Source organism: Trachemys scripta, chromosome 8, assembly GCF_013100865.1.
Source record: "Trachemys scripta elegans isolate TJP31775 chromosome 8, CAS_Tse_1.0, whole genome shotgun sequence".
NCBI classification, from domain to species: Eukaryota; Metazoa; Chordata; order Testudines; family Emydidae; genus Trachemys; species Trachemys scripta.
In genome coordinates, this window is record NC_048305.1 from 107,699,950 (window position 1) to 107,719,638 (window position 19,689).

General features: G+C 48.5%; 1 protein-coding gene across 16 annotated transcripts in view; it reads right to left on the reverse strand.

The window, feature by feature from the left end:
• The window catches only part of ST3GAL3 (ST3 beta-galactoside alpha-2,3-sialyltransferase 3), a 383,098-nt gene that overhangs the window by 351,096 nt on the left and 12,313 nt on the right, over window positions 1–19,689 (reverse strand). The window contains exon 1 of one of the 16 annotated variants that reach the window (XM_034779907.1): window positions 218–340. The exons of the other annotated variants lie outside the window; for them this stretch is intronic. The gene's annotated coding sequence lies outside the window, so the exon portion shown is untranslated. Of the gene's footprint in view, window positions 1–217; window positions 341–19,689 lie in introns of those variants that run through there. 16 annotated transcript variants of the gene reach the window in all.

Below are 19,689 nucleotides of genomic sequence, written 5' to 3' on the forward strand. Positions count from 1 at the left end.
CCCCCCCCCCCCCCCCGCCCGAGCTTTGGGGGTCCGTGGCAGCGAGTGAGGGCGGAGACCCAGTGCCCCCCCCCGCCCTGCACACGGCGCCTGGCCGGGGACAGCGCATCGCAAGCCCTGGCCCGGGCCCGGCCCCACACGGGGGACACCTAACCCCGAGCCGTGGCGCTGGGTCCATCCCCGCTGTCGGTGCTGGGGAGCCCGGCCGGGCACTCACAGAGACGGGACGAGCGGTCACACCACAGCCAGGGGCAGGCGGGACTCGGTGCAGGGAGCCGGCCGGCTGGCAGGAGCTCCGCGCTGCAGGCAGTGCTCCGGGGCACTGCACCTGGCCAGTCCCTCAGTGCTGGGAAAGGGGGAGGCCCCCTCATCAGAGCAGCACACATGCCCAAGCACCGCCGGGCCTGGCTTAGAGGAACTAAGAACCCGGTCCCCCTTCAGGGTGCTGAGACCCTTCCTCCACTGCCTTTGCCCGCACTGGGAATGGAGTTCCCTCAGCAACTGCAGGATGGAGCATTACCTCCACAGCTTGGGTGTGAGCAAAAATGACATGGGTGGAGCACTATAGGCTACAGCTCCTGGAAGGGTGAGCACACCAAGATCCTGATCTGGCACTCAACTCCGCGGGGATGTGATACCAGTCACCTCTGTGTTCTTGGGGAACCAGGGTGCAGTATCCAGCCTGACACTCCACCCTCCCCCGGCAGCCTCTGCTTAAACCCAGCGGGGGGGGGGGGTTGCAGAGAGCAGTGAAGGGCATTGGGAGACACACCTAGACCCCCTCTTGTCAAGGGTGACAAGATGAAGCCATCTCCATTAGCATACAGAATGGAGAGCCGAGACAACTCCCCTAGCCTCATCTGCATGGAAGATGGAACAGGGAGATATCTCAATTTACATACAGAATGGAGAACAGAGAACCACAGTGAACTCTGGGACCAGAAAAAGCAGGGAAGCACTGCATCATGGGAATCTCTGCTCCGGATGCTAATGAACCTAGGTCTGCACACACCCAGCTCAGCAATTATCAGACCAATTCTAGTAATGAATCCTTAATTGATATCCAAATACTGAAGCAGCCTAGTTGCATTGTGAACTTCCTGAAAGAAAACACCACCCCTAGCCCAGAGTGATGCTGAGGCGGGGGGGGGGGCCCCGAAGCAAGGAAAAGGGTTCCTATTGTCTAGCCTAAAGAAAATCCTTGAGTCATCAGCTTACCTATAAACAAATCTAGTGTTCTCCCTTGAACCATTGTATTTTCTCTACAAAAATCCCTACCCACCCTCCAGTCAGTGTTCTGATGCTTAGATCCAAACTAGGCATCAGTTCCCTTGGGAACTCCACCTTCTCCTGACTGATTGTGCTGGGGGCTCTGCCTGTCTCCAGCATTCAGGACCCTCAGCTACCACCATCACCTGGGAACCCCGACCAGTTCAAGCCTCATGGAGTGGGTGAGATTCCCCCCTCTTTCTCTCTATTTTCCTTTCTACCTTAGGCATTAACCTTTAATAATGTATGTTATGTTAGTTTAGCCTCCTTCTGTAGTTATTGCTGTTATTCAATACATAACTTTTATGGTTAACTTGGTTGCTTCTCTCGCTCTTGCTGAACTTTACTCTTTTGTGTTTTTAGCTTCCCCCATTCACTACAGCAACACTTCTTTTACCTAAGCTAAAGATCCCTGCAGCACCCAAAATACTGTGGGGTTTGCTCATCAAGTAGTTACTACCAGTACAATTGTGATGTGAGAGTGGAGAAAGGGATGTGGTGAATCTGGGACCCATAAAGGTAACTGCTTGAAAGTGCTGCTTGACCCAGTCCATGGAGCCCAGGGGCACATAAGGAGAGGCAGCTTGAAAGTGCTGCTTCGTCCAGCCTAGTGAGTCCAGAGACATATAAAGGGTCAGCTTGACAGTGCTGATTGACCCGGTCTGCTCAGACTTGCTCTGTTAATGTATGTGTGTCCATGTGTGTCCGTCCAGTTCTGGGGCTGGAGTAACCCAGCCCTGGGGAACCTAGGTCGTGCAGGATAGCTCCATTGGGAGGGGACTTGCAGAAGGGAGAAGTAGAGCTCCATATGAAAACACAAGTGACACAAGCAGTACACTGATAGAATTACAGAATCCCCTCCCCCAGAAAAGTAACCCGAATAAATGAGCATACCCCAAAGTAATGGGCAAATCTGGTAACAGATAGACGCTGATGCTTGCAGAGAGCCCTAGGGGCAAAAAGTCCATTCCTAGATAGAGCTCCTTGCAGAATTAGGGCTTAAGGAGGGATATGAATGTAAGTGGGCACAAGGGAGAGAGTAACAAGGAGTTAAAGGAAAATTTGGGGGTATCAGGAAAATCTTTACAGCAGATGAGGTAGTGTAGGGAACAATCCTGCATCATGCAGACTGTATGGGACCCACGACGATTGTCCCATCTCTACCGCCCATGCTCTACTGGTAACAAAAGAAATCAAAGAAAAGCTCCATGAACCTAAGAATTAGGGCTTATGTCAAAAATATGAAGCTTTCCTCTCTATGTCCCTAAATCCACCTAAAAATAATTATTTAGTCTGGACCTTTCCTTCAGGTGGCTGCAGAATGGAAACAAGACTAGCCTGCTCTGCTCCAGTGCATCAGATCCATAGTAAGGAATAGATTTGCTCATTAAGTGAAAGCCAGCAGGCCACACAGATTCAACAGGGAGCTGGGGCACAGTGCTCAGACAAGTCACTCACTGGGGAAGTAATAGCAGCAGCGGCACCAGTCAGGTCCCAGGGATAGAAAAGAGGCTGGAGAAGATCTTCAAGGGAGCAGAACAGAGCACTCAAAGGGGGCAGTAAACAAAGTACAACCACTTCTCCCACACCTGCCATAGATAAGCCCAAAATAACTCACCATGGTTTTCCTTTTAAATGCATTTGATGAAGGGTTCCAGATTTATACCACCATTAAGTTCTGTTTATCCCAGAATAAGTACAGCATAAGCAATAGCAGCAGAAGCTTCCTACACATCCCCCATGACATGCCCTACAGGGAGGGATAGCTCAGTGGTTTGAGCATTGGCCTGCTAAACCCAGGGTTGTGAGTTCAATCCTTGAGGGGGCCACTTAGGGAACTGGGGTAAAAATCTGTCTGGGGATTGGTCCTGCTTTGAGCAGGGGGGTGGACTAGATGACCTCCTGAGGTCCCTTCCAACCCTGGTATTCTATGACCACTAGTGGGGTGAGTCTCCAGGTACCATTCATTGTCTCTTTCTGAGGAACCTGTCAACTGTGATAGTGTTTTCGGGCTGTTGATCACAGTTCCCAAACATCTCAAAAAACAAAAGCCCCCAAACTGATGCCAACACCTGCAAATAATATTAGCCTGGTAAACTACCTAGCAAAACACATGGAAAGAGATCTAATCCACTAACTGAACTCTACCTGGTGCTAATCAAATGCATGCATCCCCCATCTTCCTCCTGCATACTACAGCCTGAGCTTCACCTGTGATGAAGTCATCATCCAGACATTCCTGACTCCATCCTCGAAAAACTCTACTGGGTCTCTGCTTATTGCAGGATTCAGTTCAAACCTGTCCTCCCTGCTTTAAAAATCCTCCACAGTCTTCTCTCTTGTTCTCTTATTCCCCTACTCCAAGCACCTGTGTAGCACTGACCCTCTCTCTCTTTTTCAGCACAACTCTCCACTCTGGCTGTAAGCCTTTTTCTCTGCAGCTCCTGCCATCTCCGCACCCCATCAGCTCTTCGTCTATTTTCAACTATCCAGATTTTTAAACCTCACTGACTTTGCAGCAAAAAAATGTTGCAACTGTATTATCTAATTCTGCAAAGGATTTTGGGATATAGAGAACCTATCCAAATGGCACTTGTATTATATTGTATTTGCTTTAGGACACGTGGGTGTCAGACAGGTCTGACACACAAAAATGACGATGTGCCCCGCCGTTGTCATGCAGAGGACAGGTCCCTGATACAGACTGATCTGGATCACTTGGTGAGCTGGGTACAAGCAAACAATATGCATTTATAGTGATAAGCCAAATAGATTGAACTCTGAGTCTAACAAAGAGAAGGTTAAGAGGTGACTTGATTACAGCCTACAAGCACTTACATGGGGAACAAATATTGGATAATGGAGTCTTGAATCTAGCAGAGAAAGAGACACGATCCAATAGCAGACTGGAAATAAGGCATACGTTTTTGACAGGGAGGGTAATTAACCATTGGAACAATTTACCAAGAGTTGTGGTGGATTCTCCATCACTGACAATTTTTAAATCAAGACTGGATGTTTTCTAAAAGATTTGCTCTAGAAATTATTTGGGGGCAGGTCTCTGGCCTCTGTTATACAGGGGGTCAGACTAGATGATCACAATGGTCCCATCTGGCCTTGGAACCTGTAAATCTATTAATTTAATATGGCCAAATGTAAAGTTATACATCTAGGAACAAAGAATGTCGGCCATACTTACAGGATCTGGGATTCTATCCTGGGAAGCAGTGACTCTGAAAAAAGGTGGATAATCAGCTGAACATGAGTTTCCACTGTGACGCTGCAACCAAAAGGGCTAATGCAACCCTGGAATGTATAAACAGGGGAATCTCAAGTAGGAGTAGGTAGTATTTGGCGCTGGTCTGACTGCTACTGGAATACTGTGTCCAGTTCTGGTGTCAACATTTTAAGAATGATGTTGAATAATTAGGGTTCAGAGAAGAGCTATAAGAATGATTAAGGGACTGGAAAACCTGTCTATTGTGAGAGACTCCAGGATCTCAATCTGTTAAGTTTAACCAAGAGAAGGTTAAGGGCTGAGTTGATCACAGTCTATAAGTACTCAGATGGGAAACAAAACTTTGATAATGGGCTCTTCAGTTTAGCAGACAAAGGTATAACAAGATCCAATGAATGGAAGTTGAAGACTAGAAATAAGGTACATTTTTTTTTAAAACAGATTAATTAACCGTTGGACCAATTTACCAAGGATAATTGTGGATCGTCCCATCATTGGCAATTTTAAAATCAGGATTGGATTTTTTTCTAAAACATATGCTCTGTGTTATACAGGAGGTCAGACTAGATTGCCACAGCTGAGTGCAGCCCCTACAAGAGGTCAGAGTTTGGCTTGGGCAACCTAGAGACACGTTTTCGGAGGATGATGTTTATCCAAGAAAAAAGAAAACCCACAAACACAAAAAGCGATCATAACTGAGAGAAAATGCTATCACAGCAAACTCCAGCTGGACATGCCCTATGGTGTCTATGGACAGTCTCTTGGCCTCTTCCATAGCTCTTCTGTAAACCCCAAATAATCCTCATACAGACGCCAGCTTCCAATTGTCCGCTCAATCCCCGCTCAGACCCAGGCCCTGTCCCCGCTCCACCCCTTCCCCCCCTCACCCACCCCAACCCCGCCTCTTCCTGCCCCCTCCCCCAAGCGCACCCTGTCCCCCTTCTCCCAGCACCTCCTGCACACTCCGGAACAGCAGATCAGGTGGGCGTGAGGCACTGGGAGGGGAGGGGGAGTTGATCGGCGGAGCTGCCAGCGCTGGTGGGCAGGAGGCTCTGTTGGGAGAAGGGGGGGCTGCTGGTGGGTGCTGAGCACCCACTCATTTTCTTCTGTTGGTGCTCCAGCCCTGAAGCACCCACGGAGTCAGCGCCTAGGTTGAGCGGGTTATCCCTTACCATCTCCTCTCCAATCTAGGACTGTGCTCCTTCAACCCAGTACAATCTTGCAAACTAGTGTAATAGACATGGGATGAAATTTAATAGTGCAAAGTTCAAGGTCATGCATTTAGGGAGTAACAACAAGAATTTCTGCTATAAGCTGGGGATGTATCAGTTGGAAGTGACAGAGGAGGCGAAAGACCTGGGTGTACTGGTTGATCACAAAATGTGATGCAGCCGTGAAAAAGGTTAGAGCAATGCTAGGATGCATTAGTTGAGGTATTTCTTGTAGAGACAGGGAAGTGTTACCATGATATAATGCTAAACAAGGCACTGGTGGGACCTCATCTGAATACCATGTGCAATTCTGGTCTCCCATGTTTAAGAAAGAGGAATTGAAACTGGACCAGATGCAGAGAAGACTAGAGCTACTACATGGAATGGAAAACCTACCTTATGAGAGGAGACTCAAACAGCTTGGGTTGTTTAGCCGAACCAAACGAAGGCTGAGAGGAGAGGATTGCTCTGTATACATTGAGGGATAAGTACCATGGAGAAAGGAGTTATTTAAGTTAAGTGCCAGTGTGGACACAAGAACAAATGGATATAAACTGGCCATCAGCAAGTTTAAGCTTGAAATTAGGCGAAGGTTTCTAACCAACAGAAGAGAGAAGTTCTGGAACAGCCTCCCAAGGGGAGCAGTGGGGTGAAAAAACTTAACTGGCTTCAGAACTGAGCTTGATAAGTTTATGGAGCGGATGGTATGATGAGACTGTCTACAATGGCAGGTAGCCAATCTATGATTGGTAGTGTAACACTGACAGACCCCGGTCGTCGGCTGGATCGAACCTAGGACCTCTGGAGCTAAATGCATGAGCTAAAAGCCATGTGGCTATTCGCCTAGATTGTAGCAGATTCAATCTCTAAGTGGTCTCGGTGCCACTAGATGGGACAGAACACCACACCCAGGTGGTGTGTGGGTTACACTAGCAGCAAATATCTCCAATGGCCACTGATGGGACACTAGATGGGGAGGGCTCTGGGTTACTACAGAGAATTCTTTCCCAGGTGTCTGGCTGGTGGGTCTTGCCCACATGCTCAGGGTCTAACTGATCACCATATTTGGGGTTGGGAAGGAATTTTCTCTCAGGTCAGATCGGCAGAGACTGGGGAATTTGCCTTCCTCTGCAGCATAGGGCACGGGGGCATGGGTCACTTGCAGGTTTTAACTAGTGTAAATGATGGGTTCTCTGTAACTTGAAGGCTTTAAACCATGACTTGAGGACATCAGTAACTCAGGAAGAGGTTGGGGTCAATTACAGGGTGAGTAGGTGAGGTTCCGTGGAATAAGCCATGTGCAGGGGGTTAGACTAGATGTTCACGATGGTCTCTTCTGACCTTAAAAGTCTAGGAGTCTATAAAATTAAACCACAAGGTCTCCAGGCAGAGCAGATGACCTGGTTTTGACAAAGGGCCAGAGCAGCAAGAATCTAGATAGTTAAGACAATAATGACCAGGTTCTGGCTTGTTAGTCAGCCTCTGGTTTGTCCCTCTGAAAACACTACTCCACAGGACCAGGTGAAAGCACCTAAACTGAAAATCTGAGGAGGCAAGCACTGTGCACCCATGGAAAACAGGTACTGCCACCCCTCTGCAGGCAGCTGTCTAGTCACCGTGAGATGAATTAGGGCAATGGATTAGTAGAGTAATTTAAGCTCAAATATCAGGGCTTTAGGATGCACATGTCCCTGCGTAGCTTACACATTCTCAAGCAGATGTCAAGCTGGATGGTGCTAGAAGATGGACAGCTGGGGAATAATTAAATCGGATTAAATCTCAACAGATTGCCCTTCCTCTTTTCCAGAATTCTGTTTTCAGTTCAAAGTGACCAAGTGAAAGGGCAGGGATTGTCAGTCAGTCCCAGCCTATGAACATCTTCCTGCCATTCCTATGGAGGAGGCTGTAAACTCCTTGGGGTAGGAATTGTGTCTGCCCTTGTGCCTGTCCAGTGCCTACCCTGGCAAAGCAACCCCCTGAGAACTGACTGAGGACTCTTGGCAGTACCCCAATAGGGTACGTACAGTCATGAACTCAGAAGATGCAGTAGGCTGCCTGTAAGAGCAGCATATCAGCAGGGCAGAAGCAGGTTTCCATTGCTAGGAAAATAAAAGCCGGTAACATTTGTGTCTCTCTTCTCTGCAGTAAATTGGCCCAGAATGAAAACTGCCCGTTCATGCTAGTTGCCAAACATATACGTCACTCTGCTGGATTCCCTCTGTTTTAGCCATTCTGCATCACACAAGCTCTCTTGCCAATACTTTCACTGAAGCCCCACACCTAACGTAGGTGTGAATGAATCCGATCGCTATCGCGGAATTCGATCTAGCTCCCCAAGCACAGGCAATGCAAATCCCCCTGATTGGATACAAATTGTGATTAATTGCTACTGACTGCATTAACAATTCTTACATAGTCTGGGCTAACACATGCTGGGATTATTGTGTATGTCTACACGACCCAGCCCGGGGAGAGAGACTCATACGAGCTTTGTCTGCACTACCGTGCTAAAAATTGCATTGCAGGCACTGAGGCATGGGCAGTCACCCAAGTCCAAGCTGCCCAACCCCCTGAGTCGGAGCTCACGTGGCTACACAGAGATGCCACTCATGTCACAATGTCCACGCTGCTCTTTTTAGTTTGCTAGCTTGAGTGAAGCTAGCACGGCTGTTCACCTGGGGCGGCCCGCTCGCAGCTGTAGTGTAGACATACCCTTTGTTACCCTGTCCTTCCCGCTCCCCCTCTCATTGGTGTCTCAGTCACACTGGCACAACGGGACCCTGCTCTGATGGAGGTCACTAGACACTATTACAATAGAAATACAGTAATACAAACGGGTTCCATATGAATGACAAGTTCTAAGGATCAAAATTTAGGTGAGAAATTCTGCCACCCGCAGTTGCTACAGGGAAGGAAGTCCCTGTTACTATTGCCCCGCCTGGTAAATACCTGGAACTTGAACCAACCGGCTACAGAATGGCAGTGTCTTGCCAGGCCGTGCTTCCCAGAATCCTTCATAGATTCAGAAATTTTAGATCCAGAAGGGAACATTAGATTGTCTACTCTGACCTCCTGAGTAACGCAGGCCATTAAATTTCAACCAGTTATGCCTGTGTTGATCATAAGAATTTGCATTTTGATTAAATCATATCATCCAGAAAAGCACTCAGTCTTAATTTTAAGACACCAAGAGATGGAGAATCCATCACTTCCCTTGGTAGTTTGTTCCAGTGGTTAATCACCCACACTATTAAAAATGTATGCCTTATTTCTAAGTTGAAGTTATCTAGCTTCAGCCTGCAGCCATTGGTTCTTGGTATCACTTACTCCAGTAGATTAAAGTGCTATTTAGTACCCCGTATTGTCTCCCTGTGAAGGTACTTACACACTGCAAATCATCTCTCAATCTTCATTTTGATCAGCTAAACAAATTGAGCTCTTTAAGGCCTTGGCTACACTTGCAGATGTCCAGCGCTGTGAGTTAAACCTGACTTCGTGCAGCTGAGTAGGGAAAGCGCTGCAATCTATCCACACTGACAGCTGCCCAGCGCGCTGTCGTGGCCACATTTGCGGCAATTGCAGCGCTATTGGGAGCGGTGCATTATGGGCAGCTATCCCACAGAGCACCTTTTCCCATTCTGGGGGCGTGGGTGCGGGGCATTCTGGGTCCTGTCCCAACGTCCCGCGATGCATCGCTTCGCATCCCAGAAATCCCTTCGTTTCCGTTCACCTTCGGCGCCATCTTTCAACGGTTTCTGTGCAGCGCAATCTGTGTGTGGAAAATGGAGCCCAAACTGCTGAGGCGTAGGCTAACTTATCTTGCCAGCACATCACGTTTAGTTGTCGAACTATTCCTTAAGATCCAAAGTGACAGTGAGAGTGAGGAGTCCAACAATGCTATCGAGCCGCGTAACGCGTACGACATGAAATTGCTTGTGGCATTCACGGACATGCTCAGCACCATGGAACGCCGCTTTTGGGCTCAGGAAACAAGCACCGAGTGGTGGGATCACATCGTCATGGAAGTCTGGGTTGACGAGCAGTGGCTGCAGAACTTTCGGATGAGAAAAGCCACTTTCATGGGACTGTATGAGGAGCTCGCCCCCACCCTGCGGCGCAAGGACACGAGATCGAGAGCTGCCCTGCCAGTGGAGAAGTGGGTGGCTATTGCAATCTGGAAGCTGGCAACTCCAGACAGCTACCGGTCGGTCGCAAACCAGTTTGGAGTGGGAAAGTCGACCGTTGGAATCGTGTTGATGTAAGTTTGCAAGGCCATTAATCGCATCCTACTCAGAAGAACCGTGACTCTAGGTAATGTGCAGGAAATAGTGGATGGCTTTGCACAAATGGGGTTCCCTAACTGTGGAGGGGCGATAGATGGGATGCCCATTCCTATTCTGGCACCACCCCACCTAGGATCCGAGTACGTTAATCGGAAGGGGTATTTCTCTATGGTTCTCCAGGCGCTTGTGGATCACCGAGGGTGTTTCATTGACATTAACACAGGCTGGCCTGGAAAGGTGCATGACGCACGCATCTTTCGGAACACTTGGCTGTTCAGGAAGATGCAGGCTGGGACTTTTTTCCCAGAGCGGAAGATCACGGTAGGGGAAGTTGAAATGCCCATTGTGATCCTTGGAGATCCCACTTACCCGTTAATGCCGTGGCTCATGAAACCCTACACAGGGAGCCTTGACAGCAGCAAGGAACGGTTCAACTACAGGCTGAGCCGGTGCCGAATGACTGTGGAGTGTGCCTTCGGCCGTTTAAAGGGCCGCTGGAGATCTCTGTATGGGAAGCTGGACTTGGCCAAAAACAGCTTCCCCGTGGTTATATCCGCGTGCTGTGCCCTCCATAATATTTGTGAAGGGAAGGGTGAAAGCTTCACTCAGGCATGGACCTCCGAGGTTCAACACCTGGAGGCTGAATTTGCACAGCCAGAGAGCAGGGCTATTCCAGGGGCCCAGTGTGGGGCTGCAAGGATTAGGGATGCCTTGACGGAGCAATTTGAGGCTGAAAACCAGCAGTGATATTTGGTGCCCTGCACGGGAGTGAAGTGCAGTAGTTCCAATCTTTAGGAATCAGTGTCTGCTAAGCAGACAAGTAGACTTGCAGTGCCTGTTTATTTCCTGGGCTAAGGAGTCTTTTACTTTATGCAATAATAAAGAATGTTTTCAAAGCCAAAGAATCCATTTATTGAAAAGAAAAATTATTTATTGAAAAGAAACAAGGGGGTGGAGTGGGGAACAGTACAATCACAGATTCGCGTATGTCCTGTCTGGTGTGCTGCGCACTGAGTGCTGCACTTCAGGATAGCATGGTGATGGGGGTTGAGTGCAGAGGGATCGTGGTTTTCAGGGCTGGGTGGTGAAGATACTGGTGTTGGAGGCAGCGGGTGGCGTGAAGAACACAGAAGTTGGGAAAGTGGGTTGGAGGTGACAGTGGGGCACAACGGAAAGAGTTTTGGGACAAGGGCTGCAGGGGGGGTGGCGTTTGCGGTACTGGCCCTCTTTCTGCATGGCTACCAGCTCCTGGATAGCGTCTGCTTGGCGCTCCAGGATGCTTATGAGCCAATCCGTGCTTTGCTCCGTGCTTTGCCGCCGGTGCGCTGCGTTTTCCTGGTGGATCCTGCTTTCTCTCTCCCTCCAGTCCTGTGCTTTCTCATTCTCTTTAATAGATTGCCGCATCACTTCTTGCAGCATGTCTTCTTTGCTTTTTCGCGGTCTCTTCCTGAGTCTTTGCAGTCTCTGAGCAGGCGATAAGAGGGACGGCTGAGGTCTCAAGGTTGATGCTACTGTATAGGCAAAATGCAACATTTAACAGAGGCAGCATTGTTTATACCAGACAGAGTAATGATTCCCCTTGCACCTAAGGAGTAGAAAACACACAGGGGTCTACACAATAGCATAATTTTCCTGTCCGAAACAGAGCACACATATCCCACGGGAGCCTCAAAATGGTGAGTAAGGGGCACTGATTGTTTCATGGCTGCACTGTCCTCTGGGTTTCTGTGCCTGGGGGAGAGCCAACAGCTTCAGGGGGCACCTACACTGAACACTGTCCCAACGTTTTCCACAGGAGTTCGTCCTGGACGATATCTCGCTGCTGAGGGTGACCTGGGAAGCAAGGGAGGGTCTTCTACTGCAATGCAGCTTCCACCCTGGCCCATATGCAGCTTGCCTGTGTGCAGCAATTGTCCCCCCCGCCCCTCGTGGAACAGTGGCGTGGACACATTAGCCTGGCTGGGACAAGGACCACGGTGGCTCTCCCGATAAACCTGCGCAAGCGCATTGCACACGTTCTGGATGAGACATTCGAGGAGATTACCGAGGCCAGTTACCGCGATGTGATAAACCACATCAATGCACTAGTCCGCATCTAGGCATGCATGCCTAACCCTCCTCTCCCAAAGAGCCCGCACCGAAAAAATTCCTTCCCGAAAAAAAAAACGCTTACCGGGAACCTGCTCTTCTGTTTTTCCTCCACCAAGTACCGGCCGCTGTGACTGGCTACCTTCCTCCTGGCTCGAGAAGAGCTCCTGGCTGCATGGCTCCAGGGATTCCGGGGTGTCTCCAGCCGGCCAACCATCCTTCACTCCCGTTTTCCTCCTCCTCCTCCTCTTCCTCCTTCCTCCCCCACACCGGCTCTGAAGTGTCCATGGTGGTGCTCGGAGTGGAGGTGGGGTTAACCACAAGTATCGCATCCAGCTCTTTGTAGAATCGGCAGGTCGTGGGCGGAGCACCCGAGCAGCCATTTGCGTCGCGGGCTTTGCGGTAGGCACTCCGCAGCTCCTTCACTTTAATCCTGCACTGCAGGGCATCCTGGTCACAGCCCCTTTTCATCATGTCTTTTGATACCTTCCCGAAGGTATCGTAATTCCTATGGCTGGAGCGCAGCTGGGACTGGACAGCTTTCTCCCCCCAAACACTGATGAGGTCCAGCAACTCGCCATTGCTCCATGCTGGGGCTCGCTTGGCGCGTGGAGGCATGGTCACCTGGAAATTCACTGATAGCACTCCACGCCACACCGGGCTGAGCAAACAGGAAGGGGATTTTTAAAATTCCCGGGGAATGTAAAGGGTCGGTCACATGGTTGGTTACCTGAGGCCAGGGCAGTAGAGTTTGAACTGATGACCAGAGTGGCTAGAACAGGCATTGTGGGATACTGCTCAATAATTCTGGAGGCCATTCACAGCGCATTGGGCAGCCACACTGGTGCCGCAGCGCTGCAGCGGCAGCGCAATACTCACTATTCCTCTCGGGGAGGTGGAGTACATGCAGCGCTGCAACCACGGAGATACAGCGCTGCAAATGCCTTGCCAGTGTGGACGGGGAGTGAGTTACAGCACTGGGGGCGGCTTTACAGTGCTGTAACTCGCAAGTGTAGCCAAGGCCTAAGTCTCTCACTGTCAGGCATTTTCTCCAACTCTCCAGTCATTCTGTGGCTCTTTCCTTCACCCTCTCCAATTTTTTGACATCTTTTTAAAATGTGGACACCAGCACTGGACACAGTATTCCAGGACTGGTCTCACCCATGTCTTATAAAGAGGTAAAGTCACTTCCCTGCTCCTACTCATAACTGATAAAACTGAGCAACTGTACCAGACTGAGGTGTCACTAGAGGAGGTTGTGGAACAAATTGATAAATTAAACAGTAATAAGTCACCAGGACCAGATGGTATCACCCAAGAGTTCTGAAGGAACTCAAATGTGAAATTGCAGAACTACTAACTGTGCTATATAACCTATCGCTTAAATCAGATTCTGTACCAGATGACTGGAGGGTCGCTAATGTAATGCTGTTTTTAAAAAAAGGCTCCAGAAGTGATCTGGCAATTACAGGCTGGTACGCCTAACTTCAGTACTGGGCAAATTGAGGGAAACTGTAGTAAACAAAAGAATTATCAGACACACAGGTGAACATGATATGTTGTGGAAGAGTCAACACAGCTTTTGTAAAGGGAAATCATGCCTCACCAATCTATTAGAATTCTTTGAAGGTGTCAACAAGCATGTGGACAAGAGGGATCCAGTGGATATAGTGTATTTAGACTTTCAGAAAGCCTTTGACAATGGCCCTCACCAAAGGCTCTTAAGCAAAGTTAGTAGTCATGGGATAAGAGGGAAGGTCCTCTCATGGATCAGTAACTGGTTAAAAGACAGGAAACAAAGAGTGGGAATAAATGGTCAGTTTTCACAGCAGAGAGAGGTAAGTAACAGGGTCCCCCAAGGATCTGTACTGGGACCAGTGCTGTTCAACATATTCATAAATGATCTGGAAAAGGGGGGATAAACAGTAAGGTGGCAAAGTTTGCAGATGATACAAAATTACTCAAGATAGTTAAATCTGAAGCTGACTGCAAAGAGTTACAAAGGGATCTCACAAAATTGGGTGACTGGGCAACAAAATGTCTGATGAAATTCAGTGTTGATAAATGCAAAGTAATGCACATTGGAAAACAATCCCAACTATACGTATAAAATGATGGGGTCTAAATTCTTGAATGATAACAGCTAAAGATCTTGGAGTCATCATGGATAGTTCTGTAAAAACATCCACTCACTGTGCAGTGGCAGTCAAAAAAGCGAACAGAATATTAGGAACCATGTAGACCTGCATTAATTATATTCCTAACCTTTAATTCTTTATCAATGTAACCCTGTATCAGCTTTTCCTTTATTTTGCCCAGCATCGATGTTAGGCTAACTGGCCTCACCCAAGTCATCCTACTTGCACTAATCCAGTCTTCTGAAATTTCCCCATTATTCCAAGATTTATTCAAAATTATCAGTAGGCCAGAGAACTCCTCTGCCAACTCTTTTAGAACTCTTGGATGCAAGTTGCACAGGCCTGCTGATTTTACAATGTTTATCCCTAGTAGACATTGTTTAACATTCTCCTTAGTTACTAATGGACTGGAAAGTAGTTCCTTATCCTCATATGATATGAGTACATCATCCTTCCAAATAGAGAGCAGAAGTATTTATTGAACACTTTTCTGCACCACTGTAGACAATATTACCATCTCCATCTAGAAATAGACATATACCATTGTTAGAATTTCTTTAGTTCCTAATACACTTAAACTCCTTATTGTCCTTATCCCTGCCAGCCATGGATTTTTCCTAATGTCTTTAGCTTCCCCTATCAGTTTTCTACACTTCATTACTTCAAATGTATATTGATTTCTATTCCCCCCCCCATTTGTTATATATTGCATTTTTGTTTCTAAATTGCTGCCTTCACTTTGCCACTGAACCAGGATGGGTTTTAAACCAAAGTTGTCCTCTTTCCTGAGTGTGGAATCGGGTTTTTTTGCCCTCTAATAAACTCATCCTAAAGAACTCCCAATTTTCTTTCACATTTTTCTAACTAAATTTTACCTCCCAATCAATTGCATTCATACTTTTCCTCGGCTTTGGGAAATTAGCCTTTTTGTAGCATCAAGCATATATATTACTGGCTGGGACTGTTTTCCGTTTGCCCTTATTGAACGTAATCATGTCATGATCACTGGTTCCTTGTCAACCACCACCTTCCAGCCCATTGATTAATTCATCTTTATCCATCATGAGGTCAAAATAGTTATCTGATGTTCGTGGCAATACCTTCTGTATTAGAAAATCATCTACACATTTTAGAAAGCTGTTTTACTGCTAGCTGCATGAAACCTCCCACCTGTGTCTGCCAAATTGAAACCCTCATAACAATAGTATTATTCTTTCCACACATTACATATAGATGCTTAAGGAGCAACTTCTCCTGTTCTCTGGTTTGAGTCAGTGATCTGAAGTAGCCCCGCACCCATACACCCACCTGGGCTTGGTTTGTTAGCACACTGCTGCCTAAGCATTCAACATCCTCTGGTTCCGAGTTATCGATAATTCAGAAACAAATTGTGGTGTAAGGCAGAGTGCCACCACACACACTCCTGTTACCCCCACTTTCCGTTGCTACTGTCAGTAGAAATAACATTACAGCTTCTTTTCCAGCATCTACTCAGGATCTCAACAGACTTTGCAAACATTAAGTCACTGAAGCTCAACACCCCCTGGAAGGTGGGGAAAGTGAGACTCAGGCCTGGTCTACACTACAAGTTTAGGTTGAATTTAGCAGCGTTAAATCAAATTAAGCCTGGACACGTCCACACGACGAAGCCCTTTTTTCCGACTTAAAGCGCCCTTTAAACCGGTTTCTTTACTCCACCGCCAAGGGGATTAGCACTGAAATCGGCCTTTCCGGGTCGGATTTCGGTAGTGTGGACAGAATTCGATGTTATTGGCCTCTGGGAGATATCCCAGAGTGCTTCATTGTGACCGCTCTGGACAGCACTCTCAACTCAGATGCACTGACCAGGTAGACAGGAAAAGCCCCGCGAACGTTTGAATTTCATTTCCTGTTTGCCCAGCGTGGAGAGCACAGGTGACCACGCAGAGCTCATCAGCACAGGTAACCGTGATGGAGTCCCAGGATCGCAAAAGAGCTCCATCATGGACCGAACGGGAGGTACGGGATCTGCTCGCCGTATGGGAAGACGAATCAGTACTAGCTGAACTCCGTAGCAGTAAACGAAATGGCAAAATATTAGAAAAAGTCTCAAAGGCCATGAAGGACCGAGGCCATAACAGGGATGCACAGCAGTGCCGTGTGAAAATTAAGGAGCCAAGGCAAGCCTACCACAAAGCCAGAGAGGCAAATGGAAGGTCCGGGGCAGAGCCGCAAACATGCCACTTCTACGCGGAGCTGCATGCCATGCTAGGGGGTGCAGCCACCACTACCCCAACCGTGTGCTTTGACTCCGTCAATGGAGAAACACACAACAGGGAAGCGGGTTCGGGGTACGAGGAAGATGATGATGAAGACAATGAAGATAGCTCACAGCAGCAAGGAAGCGGAGAAACCGGTTTCCCCAACAGTCAGGATATGTTTATCATCCTGGACCTGGAACCAGTAACCCCGGAACTCACCCAAGGCGTGCTCCCAGACCCTGAGGGCACACAAGGGCCGCTGGTGAGTGTACCTTTGTAAATATTACACATGGTTTAAAAGCAAGCGTATTTAATGATTAATTTGCCCTGGCAATCGCGGCCAGTACAGCTACTGGAAAAGTCTGTTAACGTGTATGGGGATGGGGAAATCCTCCAGGGACATCTCCAGAAAGCTCTCCTTCATGTACTCCCAAAGCCTTTGCAAAAGGTTTCTGAGGAGGGCTGCCTTATCCCATCTGCCATGGTAGGACACTTTACCACGCCAGACCAGTAGCACGTAGTCTGGAATCATTGCATAATGAAGCATGGCAGCGTATGGTCCCGGTGTTTGCTGGCATGCAGACAACATCCATTCCTTATCTCTCTTTGTTATCCTCAGGAGAGTGATATCATTCACGGTCACCTGGTTGAAATGGGGTGATTTTATTAAGGGGACATTCAGAGGTGCCCGTTCCTGCTCGGCTGAACAGAAATGTTCCCCGCTGTTAACCACGTGGTGGGGGGGGAGGGGTGAAGTGATCATCCCAGAGAATTGGGTGTGTGTGGAGGGGGGGTAGTTGGGTTTGTGCTGCATGTTAACCCAGAAACCGCAGCCCCTCCTTTTACATTGCAAACCCATTTTAAATGGCCACCCAATGGGTGCTTGGTATGGGAAATGAGGGTGCTACTGTTTGAAACCGTTCCCACATGTTATGAAGGTTAAAAAAGCCAAAAGACTGTGGCTTACCATGGCTGCCTGCAAGCCAAATTCTGTTGCCTGACACTGCGTGAGGGATCTCTCACACCAAACCGGCAGGCCCTCAATATAAAAGGAAAAATACGACCTTGTAACGAAAGTACATGTGCTGTGTAATGTGAACAGCAAAATTTAATGTGAAAGAGTGTACCCATTGTTGTCTAAAATGGGGGGGGGGAAAGAAGGGTTCATCAAGGAGAAACAAACAGAAGTTTCACACCGTAGCCGGGCCAGTCACAAAACTGGTTTTCAAAGCTTCTCTGATGTGCACCGTGCCCTGCTGTACTCTTCTAACCGCCCTGGTGTCTGGCTGTGCGTAATCAGCGGCCAGGCGATTTGCCTCAACCACCCACGCCTCCATAAATGTCTCCCCCTTACTCTCACAGATATTGTGGAGCGCACAGCAAGCAGCAACAACAATTGGAATATTGGCTTCGCTGAGGTCTATCTGAGTCAGTAAACTGCGCCAGCACGCTTTTAAACGTCCAAATGCACATTCTACCACCATTCGGCACTTGCTCAGCCTATAGTTGAATAGGTCCTGACTACTGTCCAGGCTGCCTGTGTACGGCTTCATGAGCCACGGCATTAAGGGGTAGGCTGGGTCCCCAAGGATAACGATAGGCATTTCAACATCCCCAACAGTTATTTTCTGATCCGGGAAGAAAGTCCCTTCCTCCAGCTTTTGAAACAGACCAGAGTTCCTGAAGACACGAGCATCATGTACCTTTCCCGGCCATCCCACGATGTTAGTGAAACGTCCCTTGTGATCCACCAGGGCTTGCAGCAGCACTGAAAAGTACCCCTTGTGGTTTATGTACTCGGTGGCTTGGTGCTCCGGTGACAAGATAGGGATATGGGTTCCGTCTATCGCCCCACCACAGTTTGGGAATCCATTGCAGCAAAGCCATCCACTATGACCTGCACGTTTCCCAGAGTCACTACCCTTGATATCAGCAGGTCTTTGATTGCGTTGGCTACTTTGATCACAGCAGCCCCCACAGTAGATTTGCCCACTCCAAATTGATTTCCGACTGACCGGTAGCTGTCTGGCATTGCAAGCTTCCACAGGGCTATCGCCACTTGCTTGTGAACTGTGAGGGCTGCTCTCATCTTGGTATTCTGGTGCTTCAGGGCAGGGGAAAGCAAGTCACAAAGTTCCATGAAAGTGCCCTTACGCATGCGAAAGTTTTGCAGCCACTGGGAATCATCCCACACCTGCAACACGATGTGGTCCCACCAGTCTGTGCTTGTTTCCCGGGCCCAGAATCGACGTTCCATGGCATGAACCTGCCCCAATAACACCATGATTTGCACATTGCTGGGGCCTGTACTTTGTGATAGATCTATGTCCATGTCAATTTCCTCATCACTCTCGTTGCCGGGCTGCAATCGCCTCCTCGCCTGGTTTTGCTTTGGCATGTTCTGGCTCTGCATATACTCCAGGACAATGCGCGTGGCATTCATAGTGCTCATAATTGCCGCGGTGATCTGAGTGGGCTCCATGATCCCAGTGCTATGGCGTCTGGGCTGAAAAAAGGCGCGAAACTATTGTCTGACGGAGGGAGGGACGGAGGGGCGAGTGATGACATGGCTTACAGGGAATTAAAATCAACAAAGGTGGCTGTGCATCAGGGAGAGAAACAAACAACTGTCACACAGAATGGCCCCCCCCCAAAGATTGAACTCAAAACCCTGGCCGTTGATTTCATGGTGGGAGGGGGAAGCAAATGAATACAGAACAAATCTGGTCCATCTATTTTTTACATCTTAAGCTGGCAGCAGACGGTGCAGCATGACTGATAGCCATCAGCATCATTGGCAGAAAATGCTGTATTACAACTGCTAGCCATAATCCTCAAGACGGTTCAATAGGACTGCCGGCAGGACTGAGTCACCAGGAGACAAAACATGTCTGCCCAGGTGCCTCTGATCGAACTCACTGAGGAGTACGACGACAACGGATACCAGTCATAATACAGCATCTACTGCTAAAAGGCAAGGGGCTGCTGCTGTGTAGCAATGCAGCCCCACGTCTGCCAGCACCCAGATCACCGATGATGGCTACCAGTCATACTGCACTGTCTACTGCCAAAAGGCAATTAGCTGCTGCTGTGTAGCAATGCAGTACCACCTCTGCCGGCACCCAGATGACATATGGTGACGGTGAGCTGAGCTGAGCGGGCTCCATGCTTGCCGTAGTATGTTGTCTGCACAGGTAACCCAGGTAAAAAGGTGCGAATCTA